The 12,935-nt window shown below is 32.8% G+C and overlaps 1 long non-coding RNA gene across 1 annotated transcript; it reads right to left on the reverse strand.

Moving 5' to 3' along the window:
* Nucleotides 1-12,056: 12,056 nt before the first annotated feature.
* Nucleotides 12,057-12,831, reverse strand: LOC129952648 (uncharacterized). The gene is made up of 3 exons (XR_008782354.1): nucleotides 12,556-12,831; nucleotides 12,227-12,485; nucleotides 12,057-12,169 (listed from the first exon to the last, which is right to left on the reverse strand). It is a non-coding gene; the product is annotated as an uncharacterized LOC129952648 (long non-coding RNA).
* Nucleotides 12,832-12,935: the final 104 nt, after the last annotated feature.

Below are 12,935 nucleotides of genomic sequence, written 5' to 3' on the forward strand. Positions count from 1 at the left end.
TCTCGTAGTTTATGACATATTTGTATCGCTTTTAATAAATTTGATTGTTTTTATTGATTTTAATAAATGAAGGAAATATTGGTTCATATAATTATATGTGTTTTATTTAAACACAGGAAAACACACTTTTTTCTTAACAATACTTTATTTGTAACATTAGTTGTCTATTACATTTAATTTTAATTATTAACAACGTGTTAACAGGACGGAATACAGAAATAGACAGACTGACTATTATAATATGTTTTTGGGTGACCACTCTAAACGAAGCTGAATATAGCTTAACAAAAGAACTGGACTTGAAAGCTTCACTTAATCCCTAAAGCCTAGTACATACTTGTGAACCATCTCGTGAACCCATACAAATTTCAGTTTTTGGTTCACCCGTGAACTTGCTCGTGAAGCTGAGTGGAGAACAAAGTGGAGAGTTTTCGTTCACGGACAATTCACGTGCAAAATGTACGGGAACTGTTGGTGAAGCTGAAGTCAAATGTTCACAACGTGTACTCACAAGTGTGTACCAGTGAGCAATGGCAAAAGTTCACTTTCTACACTGGCGAACGTTCACTTCACGAGGAAGTATGTACTAGGCTTAAGCGTCATTTAGTTGCTAGGCAAGACGACCAATCATGATCTCCAGCTTTATCTTTGCAGAAGATGAAGTTGGAGAGATTTAAAAGACTAAGTACTCGTATAAGCACACTTGTTTTTGCTAGACAAAAACGAGTGTGGTGAAAGCTTAGATTTATGGTGTACTCACTAAGGGAGATAATGGAGTACTTTTATTATGTAACACCTCCCCCACTTAATTGTTTTTGGTCCCCAAAAACATTATTTACAAAAAGTTTTTTTATTCAATAATTTAATTTTTGAGTTCTTTGTTATCATAAAATTAATTTTTATAATCAAAGTCGTTACTTTTACAATTATACAAATATAAATTAATAAGTTTATTTTAAATTAAAAACACAAAATTTCTTGTATACAAAATGTATGTATATAACTTATATAATTAGTTATCATTTAACAAAAAAAAATCAACTCAATTCTTATTTGCATCAATAATTATAGTTTTTTACTTTTATTTTATAAGTAACGAGTAATAAAGGTTAAATACCTACTATCAAATGTTTTTTTTCTATATTGTCCGGTCCCGTTGTTTACACTCTGTAATTTGTATGATTTAATACATTTAACATATTAAGATAACAATAACATAATAAATCTTATAATACTAATATTATTACCTTCCTGGCCAGGGTAATATGTTCTTTTTCACTAACTTAACTTAGCTTAACTTAGGTATAATTAACTAGTATCGCAAAACCATAACTACTGAAAATCTTTATTGAACCATGAAAGTTAAAACGCTGAACACTGCCCCACCTCGATACACGAAACTAACGAGTTCATCTAGGGAACACACTCATTATCGCGTAATGGATTTGAACGCTTTGATCAAAATGTCAACGAAAGAAAATGGCAACCAACTTTTTTTCTTTCCGTTTCGTTCCCCCTTATTTTACCGTATTTGTGTATTTAAAACAAAGTTCAACGGTGTATTGTCTGATGTCTGGTGGAAAATTTATTATTAAATATCGAAATTATTATAAATGAGGGTCTCAAAGTACAAGAAAACAACAAAACAAGGAAAATAAAACTATATTTTGATAGAACAAAAAGAAATATTATGAATATCGTACGGAGATGGAAAAAAAAAATAATGAGTTATAGTGTAAGGTAATATAAATGTGAATTGTTGAAATTTAAAGTTTTAATATTTTATCTATGCGTTTATTTAAGTGAAAACAAATTGGTGCCTGAATGCAAAATATAATTATCGCAATTTATTGAATATATGTACATAGTATTCTTAAGGTTTTGAAAAAAGTAAATGAAATTTTATCGCGAACATTGTTGAATTTCAAAGTGTTTTACACCTACCTACATATATATGTGTGTAGTGTATATCTCTCTGAAAACGAAGAAAAAAAAAAAAAAAAAAAAAAAATGCATCAAGTGCAAATGCGAAATCTAACTACGGCGAAAGCGAATTGGTGAATTTTAGAGTTATATGTTTTGATATTTGTATCTACGTTTAAGTTGTTTTTTATAGTATTTTGTATTTCGTTTTGTTGAAGTATCTGTCACATAGTTTCCTGCAGCTGTAAAGTTAGTTAATTTTTTATATTTTGGTTTACATTTTACAATAGTTCTGTTTTGAACCAACTCTGGACATTGTTCGGATTTGTGATTAAGTGGTATGTGTTTATTTCTTTTACCTATTGCTATTTCCTTTTTTTTTTTGTAAACATTTACTAACCCTTCGATCTCTTCCTTACTGATGTTCTTAGAAATAAAATCAATTGGTTTGAGTTTTGTAGTCGTATGTATGGTGTTATTGTAGATGTTTAAAATCTTGAATATTTTTTCATTTAAATCAGAACTGTCCTTGCTGGCAGCAAGTATTCGGAGATGCTCGTTCAGTGTTCCGTGCAATCTCTCAATGTCGGCATTACCGGTTTTGATTGATGCCGTGGTCTTGTGGAAAGTTATATCATTTTCCTTTAAAAATTGCTCTACAGCCGAATGCAAGATACATGTTTCACCATCCGAGACAATTTTGTTGGGTTTGCCTAAAAACTGAATCCTCTGTTTTATTGCGTTTAAGATGGCTATCCAATTCCTGTCTTCTAAGGGATGAATCGTAGCGTATTTTGAAAATTTATCTATGGTAGTAAAGTACATTTTACCTCGCTCTGGAAACCAGATATCGACATGAAGAATGTCATTAATATGATGAGGACTTTCTGACACCTGTAATGGTATTTGCATTGGACGTCGATCATGCTTGGCCACATTACAAATATCACAGTTGTTGATAAATTTTTGAATTTCTATTTGAAGTTTCGGATAGAAATATACTTTTTTTAACTCGCAGAAAATCTCATTTATCCCTCTGTGATTTTTACTATGGTGTTCATTTTTAATTATTGTTAGCATTTCGTTTTTGTCTGTAATGTCTTTAAGTCTTGATGTTGATCTAAGGATCTTAAGGTTTGTATTTGATGAAAAATATTTTACGTATAAATTTTGAAATTCAAGGAAAAGTGTTAAATCTTCGCAATAAACGCAGATTAATCCTTTGCTAATTAAGAAACGTTTCATTATCTCAAGTATATTACTCTTATTTTTTTCAATTTGAATGTAATTTTGTATCTTTTTGTGTATAATTTTCATTGTTATTTTCTCTTTTGTGCCATAAGACAAATATAATTGATTTTTAAACAAGTTAATTGGTTTTTCGGTCATAAAAATGTGCAGTGACTCGTCTTCTATTGCACTATGTATGGTTGCAACAGTTGATATAGCATCAACATTATTTTCTTGTACGGTTGAACCTGTTATAATAACATCTTCGTTATTTCCACATTGCTGATCATTAGAGTTTAATTCATTATTAAAAATTTCGGCAAAATAGACTTCTTCGTCAAGATCTGAAATTTGTTTTACGTTTTCATTTTCGAAATTGTTTTCTAAAGCAAGTTCTTCGTTAGGTTCAGAATGACAATTTTGAATTTGATCGATAAACCTGCTAAGTCCGTCCGCTACACAATTTTCTTTCCCTTTTAGGTACTCGATATTGAAGTCGTACTCATTTAGCATAATTTTCCAACGCTGTAGCTTCATGTTTGGCACTTTAATCCCACTCAACCATACAAGTGGTTTATGGTCCGTTTTCACCGTAAACTTCCTTCCATATAAATATGTCCTAAAGTACTTCACTGACCATACAACTGCAAGGAGCTCTTTCTCGATTGTCGAGTAATGGAGCTCATGTCTATTAAGTGTGCGTGAAGCATAACAGATGGGATGGCCATTTTGACTCAACACTGCTCCAAGAGCATAATTGGACGCGTCAGTGGTAAGGACAAATGGTTTATTGAAGTCTGGACTTTTAAGAATAGGATCGGAAATGAGCAACGTTTTTAAATTTTGAAATGCTTTAATGTACTTTGGATCGGATATATTCAATTTTTCAGTTTTTTTAAGATATTTTATCATTGGGTGGGCTACCTTTGCATAATCTTTTATGAATTTCCGGTAGTACCCAGTAATTCCCAAAAATTGCTTAATGCCTTTGATGTTGTTTGGTATTTGCATTTCTACAATGGATTTAACTTTGTTGGGGTCCGGTTTGATACCGTCACTAGTAACAACATGTCCTAAATAAGATATCGACAACTCCGCAAAACGGCATTTGTTAATTTGAACTTTCAAGTTGTAATCCTTCAAGACTTGAAGTATTTTTCTGAGAGCTTGCAGATGCTCTTGAAAACTTGTAGAAAAAATCAAGATGTCATCCAGATAAACAACACAAATTAAATTTATGAAATCTTTGAGGATGTGGTTCATCAAACGTTGGAACGTCTTGGGAGCGTTTTTGAGACCAAAAGGCATCCTTAAGAATTCATAGTGACCCCTTTTTGTCGAAAAAGCTGTCTTAGCTCTATCGCGCGGGTCAACTTCAATTTGATGGAAGCCTTTTACGAGGTCTATGACAGAAAAATAATTGCATTTGCCTAGCTTGTCAAAAATTTCGTCTGAACCAATCATAGGAAAACCATCATCGATTGTTTGCTCATTAAGCTTCCTATAATCGATTACAATTCGCCATTGTTTCTTTCCATCGTAATCGTCCTTCTTAGGAACGACCCAAATTGGCGAATTGTAGGGACTATGGCTGGGTACAATTATCCTCTGTCTAAGCATCTCATTTATTTGCCGATCGACTTCCTCTATGTGAATTTCTGGATAGCGATAGAGTTTGCTATAAATCGGAATTTCGTTTTTTGTTTTTATTTGGTGCCTGATTTCGTTAGTAAACGTAAGGTCGTCACCTTCCTTATAAAAAATTGATTTAAAAGAGCGGAGCAAAGATTTAAGGCTAGAAGCATCATTTGAACTTAAATTTTTTGCCAAAATTTTATCGTTTATATCTGAATCGAAAGCTTCGCTACAGAAGACATTAAATGAATTGTCTTCAAAACAGTTGTTAGCATAAACTTCTTCTTCTTCATTAAAAAATATTGGGATTCTTGCAGACTCAGTTTTAATAACACGATTTTTATAATCAATCACCGGGTTCAGATCAATGAGGATGTTATTACCTATCAAACCATTAAAGTAATCATGGAACGGGTATTCAATAAAATTAACGAATTTTTTCGATTCATTAAATTCTTTGAAGAGAGGGATACGGTATTCTTTATTTGTTTGAACATTGCGGTTAAGTACTTTGAGAGTATGTATATTAGAAGGAATTTCCCACTTTGGATCACATAAGTTTTTATTTATAATGCTGTACTCTGCACCGCAATCGATTATAAACCTTAAAGGTTTAATGTTATTTTGAAATACTAGATAGGGTAGTTGTTTCTTTGACCACCTGAAAAATTTTGACGGTTGTCAGAATGGTCATTATTATTTTGCATGTCTTCGTTTAGCGTAATGTCCATAGATTCCGTGCTGTTGGGCTGTCTATTCCTATTAGAGTTTCGCGATTGACCACTAGTCGTATGGCTATTGTTTTGTCGTGATTGATAGATGTTATTGTTATGGTTATTGTAACTTTGGCGTGATTGCCCACTGTAATTGGAGCTGTTATTTTGTCGTGATTGGCCTCTGTTATTATAGTTGTTATATGGACGTGACTGCCCGCCCTGATTATTGTTATTGTATTGACGTGATGCTCTTGAATCAGAAAAAGAATTATTATGACTTGACGAACCCCGATCGGTAAAATTATTAACCTGCCTGTTTTGACCATAGGACCTGTAGTTCTGATTTGAATTATATTGAGACCTACCTATTTCACCAAAATGAGTATTAGATCCTAACCGTTGATGATTGATTTCAACAATGATTTTGAAAGCATCGGTCAAGGACTTAGGATTCCGACTTAGTATAATAGACTTTGTTGGTTCAGGTAAATTATTTTTAAATGCTTGAAGAGCAATCCTGTTATTTGATTCAATAATCGCACTTATATCACTGTTATTGTTTTCAAGAAAATAAACACCATTAATTCTACTAAGCAAATTATTTATCCTATGATAATAATCTTCAATGTTTGTTGAAACTCTTGTTGTTCGAATACTATCTAATAATTTTTCCACAGACAACCTCTCACCAAAATTATTTTTCAAAATTGCTTTAATTTCAGACCAATTATTTTGTCTACCATGTCTTTGTAGTTGACACTTGGCCTTTCCTACTACTTTGTCCTTTATGTATCCTAAGAGAAGGTTCTTTGCAGAATCTTCAAATGATTCTATTGTTGACATAAGAGAATCTACCCTGTCCAGGAAATATAATAAATTTTTATTGTTACCATCAAATTCAGGAATCTTAGTAATTAATTCTAAAGTTAACTTAAATTTATCCACAGGATCTATGATTGCCATCGTTAAGGTTTCCAAAATTAAAGTTGGGACTACGTAAAGGTACTCACTCGTAAATTTTTCAACTGCAATTATTCGACTTTCCTTCCTTGTGAGCCGCTTCCAATTAAGGCGGTTACAGATGATTCACTTCGAATTGTTTTACTTTTTATTTATATTTTTTTTATGTTTTATAATTGTTTTTTTTTTGTCTTTTTTTGTTCGTATTGATTTTGATTTTGATTTTTTTTTTTAAAGATGATAACAGACTTGTTTTTATGTTTCTTATGCGGTAGAAGCGTTTTATTTAGTTGGGTGCTGGAATTTTTGTTAAGTACAGTTTTTCCTGTTCTTCACTTGTATTTTTTTTTATTGTTTTATGTTTACGCTTTTGTATAATTTTATTCTACTTAAATTTTTTTTCAGAACTTACTATTTGGATTATAGTTTATGTTTAAGGGATTTTCAAAAAGATTTCCACAGCGTAACTTTAATAATATGTGCACGTGATTTATTATTTTTTTGGATGGATTTTTTTTTATAGTTATTCCTTGCACCGAACTTTTTTTTTTTTTTCCGACTGCGCCAATTATATGTGTTTTATTTAAACACAGGAAAACACACTTTTTTCTTAACAATACTTTATTTGTAACATTAGTTGTCTATTACATTTAATTTTAATTATTAACAACGTGTTAACAGGACGGAATACAGAAATAGACAGACTGACTATTATAATATGTTTTTGGGTGACCACTCTAAACGAAGCTGAATATAGCTTAACAAAAGAACTGGACTTGAAAGCTTCACTTAATCCCTAAGCGTCATTTAGTTGCTAGGCAAGACGACCAATCATGATCTCCAGCTTTATCTTTGCAGAAGATGAAGTTGGAGAGATTTAAAAGACTAAGTACTCGTATAAGCACACTTGTTTTTGCTAGACAAAAACGAGTGTGGTGAAAGCTTAGATTTATGGTGTACTCACTAAGGGAGATAATGGAGTACTTTTATTATGTAACAATATAATTGCTAAGCAATGTACTATTCACTGGAAAACCTTGGATTCCCTGTCTCACGAAACAGCTATTTTACAGCAATCAGCTTGATCCCATCAGAGTGAAGGTAATTTGCTACATGGCCCTCATATAGCCGATACTCGTTTATGGTTGTCCGGCGTGGTTCAACGTTGAACTTTTCCAGATGGAGAATTGTTGGCTGTTTAAGCGGCAGTGTTTACAACACTGTATTGGCTCACATTAAACAGCCGAATCTTCCTGCGTTCATTACATTCACAGGCAGTCCTGTGTTAAGTTAGCATACACGACTTAATTAGCACTGGAAAGCGCCGTTTTGATACCATAAATCCCTTAGATCTACATATGTATTGAAAAATAAAATTCCTTCATCGTTGGACCAGTAAAGAAGATTTTCTCGATGTTTTATTGTTAAATAGGCCACCACACAATCGATTCATTTGACAAAATATGTCGTACTACAGCTGTGTACTTTCAATCATCTTTGATTGAATGCCCGCTTTTTTGTACACTCATAAAAGGCAATGCAAGCTTTCTTAACCTGTTCTTTAATGTTTACCTTCCAGCTTAGTTTGTGATATAGATTAACACCTACTCCAGCTCATGGCCAAGCTGCTAAATTTCTTGAGAGACATCTCCGTGATTTCGCTAATCAGTGTGATGAACTTTTCCGATACCATTAAAACCAAATCATCAGCATACCCTACTGTTGCTTCCCAACATATTTTTTTGTTATTATATCTTGTTATTTATGTCTTAAAATCACTTTTGTTTAATTTTTATCTCAAAATTATACATAGATTTATTTAATTCAAAGAATTTAATAACTTTTATCTGGACATTTGACATTTGATGAAGGCGGGAAAACCATTCGTTGGACTGAGATGCTGAGATGCCTTTTAAGAAATTAAAACACAAGGTTTAACAATCTCAACAACCAGTCAAGCGAATTTTTGCCTTGCTCTTCCATGTTAGATATTTCGATTAATATAAACTAAATTAAAAACAAAACAATTTAATCTAAATTTAAAATCACTAATAATTAACGCGTGAAAGAAACAAGCCGAAATGTAATAAACTGTCAAATGTGCAGACTAAAAATGTGCAAACTAAATATGCAGACTAGATTTACAGACTATCTGTGCAGACTGCAAAGCTAATTATATAATGATCTCTTTTCTTTTCATTAAAATTTAATTGTCATACTTTCATCATTACTATGTTTTATATGTATATTAAATTAAATATGTATTTGCTTCACACTGCAAAAAGAAGTTAAACATGTAATTGTATATGCTAAATTTAATATTATTCCAGTCTGCAAGAAATTTATGAAATGTCAATAACCTTTAAAATACTTATGTAATTATTTATATATCACAGCTGACTTTCATATAACTTTCAATATCGAGGTGTAAAGTTTTCATACACTTGTAATATTTTCATTCTTCCTTGCAATTCAAAATAAAGAAGTCATTTTTATAACGTGTAACTAAAATCCGTATTTTATTAAAACTTAAAATAAAATAATATTATTTAGTTTGTTATACCTCTGCCGCGAAACATGGTCCTTCGAGCCTTCGAATAATTAAAAAGCACCTAAGAACATTTGTTTAAGAAGTTTAAATTTTAAAGTTTAAAGTTTTAACTGTTCAAGTCAAAATAATTAAGAACTTATAACTTAAAAGTAAATTTAATCAACGTGAGTGGAAGTTTGCAATAAAATTGCGAATAAGATCAAAAAGAACCAGGATAGCATCGATTTATGACCGTAAACCAAGGGACAGTTAAGGAGCACCGTACCTACTAGCTGTATCTTCACCCGAGAATTACTTACTGCTAATTCATCAGACCGTAAACCAAGGGACAGCTAAGGAGCACCGTACTAGCTGTATCTTCATCCGAGAACTGCTTACTGCTATCATTAACAAAAACTATTAAGTATATGGCATTAAGGTAAACTGTTTCTCCAATACCATACAATTTACATATTATAACACATATTTAAGAACTTAATATAATTCTCATGTGTTAATATTAAATTTATTTTAAATAAAATTTAAATCAAAAATTTTGAACTTAAATCGAAAATCATATTTATTAACTTACAATCAGAATCTTTCATATTAAAAAACATATGTCTAAATTAACAAAATTAATAGAAGGACAAAGTTTAACTTTATCTGAATTGTCCAGTGGTTACGAAAACTATTTAAAAGAAATCGCGTCGCGAAAATCAAAGGGGTACGTGAACGCGTGTATGAAAGAAGTTGAGGACATTTTTTCACGAGCCAAGAAAGACCACGCGGTTATAGTAAATAGTACGTCCGATATACTTCTAAAGAAGCATATTTTGCTGATGAAATTTTTTTTAAAAATTAAATACATATATTACAAATATATCGGTACTATACACTACACGATGATAGAGATAAGCTATTGGCAGAGAAAGCAACAATCTCTTTAGATACAAGTGCATTGAATTATACTAATAGCAATTTAAATAACACAAAATCATATAATTCAGATGTGCGCTTATCACGCATCAAAATAGAGCCTTTTTCGGGTAAATTTGAAGATTGGATAGAATTTTTCAATCTTTTCGATAATTTAATAAATAAAAATGAAGAACTTTCTGATATTCAAAAATTACAGTATTTAAAAACATCTTTAACGGGTGATGCTGCTCGTCTGATACAACATCTACCCATAGAAACGAAAAGCTCTGCTTGGCAGATCATTACTGATAGGTTTCAAAATAAACGAAAACTTGTAAACACGCAAATCAAAAATTTGTTGGAACAAAAAAAACAAAATATCGAATCTGCAGACTCTTTAAAATCGCTTCACGATAAAAGTGTCGAATGTGTACATGCTCTTGCCAACTTAGGAATTGCGGTAGATATGTGGGATGCTATTTTAATTTTTATAGTATTTCAAAAATTACCATACCAAACCCAAAAAGATTGGGAAAACAAGCTAGGTGCAACAAAAAGTTTGCCTGACTGGAAAACCTTTCTAGCATTTATAGAAGGTCGATTTAACTCTCTAGAAAATATCCTAGACATGAATGAAAATCAAAGAAACCTTCCACCAACCAATTGTTTTTGAAAAAACGTTCAATTACCCAGCCGGGAAATAAAAATACAAATTTCAACTGTCGCATTTGTAAAATGCCTCATAGCACACATCATTGCAGGAAGTTTTTAAATTTGGATGTTAAAACTCGTACAGATGTCGTGTCGTGCTCTAACTGCTTCGGCTATGATCATCATGCTTTAGTGTGCAGCAGCACAAATCGATGCTACAAGTGCGGACTCAAGCATCATACCTTATTACATATTCAAATCAAATGGGGTGGCGCGACAGTCCGTTGTGAACCAGGGCCTAGTGACTTACAACTCTCAACCATTCCTGTGTGCGAGTACTGTTGTCAGGAATGGAATTGACCTACAATTTTAGGCCGAATCCGAACGGCTAGTTTGAGAAAGCACTTTTTCATGTCAAGAATTACTCTTGAAGGATTTGTCAATTCCTCGCAAGAGGCAGTACCCGCGAAAATTAATTTTTTTTTTTAAATTAAGGTGGCACAGGCAGGGATTGAACCCTAGACCCCTTGCATGACAGTCCAACGCACTAACCATCATGCCACGGGTACTACCTTATTACATATTGAGTCTCAAAATAATTATCAACCAACTAAATCATTAAACACATACCAAGCAAATGCATCTCAGTCGAAACAAAATTTACAATCCTCAAATAATGAACCTCAACCACACTGCTCTAATACAGAGCCAATAAACTATAAAACGCATTTAAATCAAATGCAATCACAATCCTTATTGGCTACTGCCCTTGTTAAAGTTTTCAAACCAAATGGAGCTCAACTTATTTTAAGGGCTCTTATAGACCCAGGATCTCAAGCTACCTTCATAACCGAAGATGCAGCTCAGATCTTAAAACTTAAAAAACATAAATCACATGCGATTGTTAAAGGACTAGGAAATACTGAAACTGGTACATCAAAATATGAAGTCAATTTTAAGTTATTCTCAGTACATGATTCTGATTTCTCTGTAGATGTTAGGGCTCTAGTATTCAATAACTTAACCACTACATTGCCCACTCAGAAATTTGATGCATCTAACTTCAATCATGTATCAAATCTGTTACTTGCTGATCCAACTTACAATACACCCCGAAAGGTTGATCTTTTGATAGGTGCCGATGTGTATTCGACAATAATTTTGGATGGCGTAGTCAAGGGAAGTACAGGAACACCTGTAGCCCAGTTGACCGAATTAGGGTGGATCTTAACTGGAAACATTCACACACAAAAAATTCCAATAACTATCCAAAGTCATCATACACAATTGGATGTCCAACTTACTGAATTTTGGGAAATTGAAGAAAATCTTGATGAGAGAAAATGGACTGAAGATGAGAATATGTGCCAAAAACATTTTAAGGATACATTCAAGAGAAGATTAGATGGTAGATATGAGGTACACCTTCCATTCAAAAACAAAATGTTTCGTCCAAAAACGGTTTTTTCACTGCAACCAAAAACATCACACGCTTTTGCACAGTTCTCTTATTGCTCAAAATTCTAATTTCAGCCAAAATTCTCAAAATTCACAATCCAATCAAGCGAATTGTTCCAGTTTTAATTCAGCTACATCGAATGCGCTTAATACAATTACAAATTCACAGTCTTGTAATTCAAATAATAATCAAAATACAAACCAGATTAATCCAAACGCGAAACCATTCAATCCGAGTACTAGCCAAGCTGCCACTTCGCAAATTTATCAAAATTATCACGTCGCAAATCCCTTGAGTACTATGGTGTTACTTGCTACAGCAGTCATCCAAATACAATCAGCCAACGGAGAATTCATCAGTTTGAGAGCGCTGCTAGATCCTGGTTCAGAATCAACATTCATCACTGAACGAGCGGTACAACAACTTTGTCTAAAAAAATGTCGTACCTTCATGGAATTCTCTGGTTTGGGAAATAACAAAAGTGGTTCTTGTCAAAGCTTTGTCGATATGAAAATCAAATCTCTACATACCTCTTTTCAAACTGATGCTAGGGCGTTTGTTCTCAAAACTATAACTGGTTTACTTCCCAATAGAGAAATTCTGCCTGATCAATGGGGTCACATTCAGGGTTTGTGTTTGGCTGATCCTTCTTTCTATAAACCTTCTAGTGTTGACTTGCTCCTAGGTAGTGGTGTCTTCTCCGAGGTCGTTTTGCCAGAAATAGTAAGGGGAAATGAGCCTGTAGCACCAATTGCACAGAATACTCAACTCGGGTGGATTGTTTTTGGCAATGCGCCAATTCAAACTTGCCGTGTCCTTCGAAAATTTTGGGAAATCGAAGAATCGCCGTTTGAAGATCCAGAAACTGCAGAAAATATCGCCTGTGAAGAACACTTCAAAACACACACCA

The sequence above is a fragment of the Eupeodes corollae genome, chromosome 3, assembly GCF_945859685.1.
Source record: "Eupeodes corollae chromosome 3, idEupCoro1.1, whole genome shotgun sequence".
In the NCBI taxonomy this organism is placed as follows: Eukaryota; Metazoa; Arthropoda; class Insecta; order Diptera; family Syrphidae; genus Eupeodes; species Eupeodes corollae.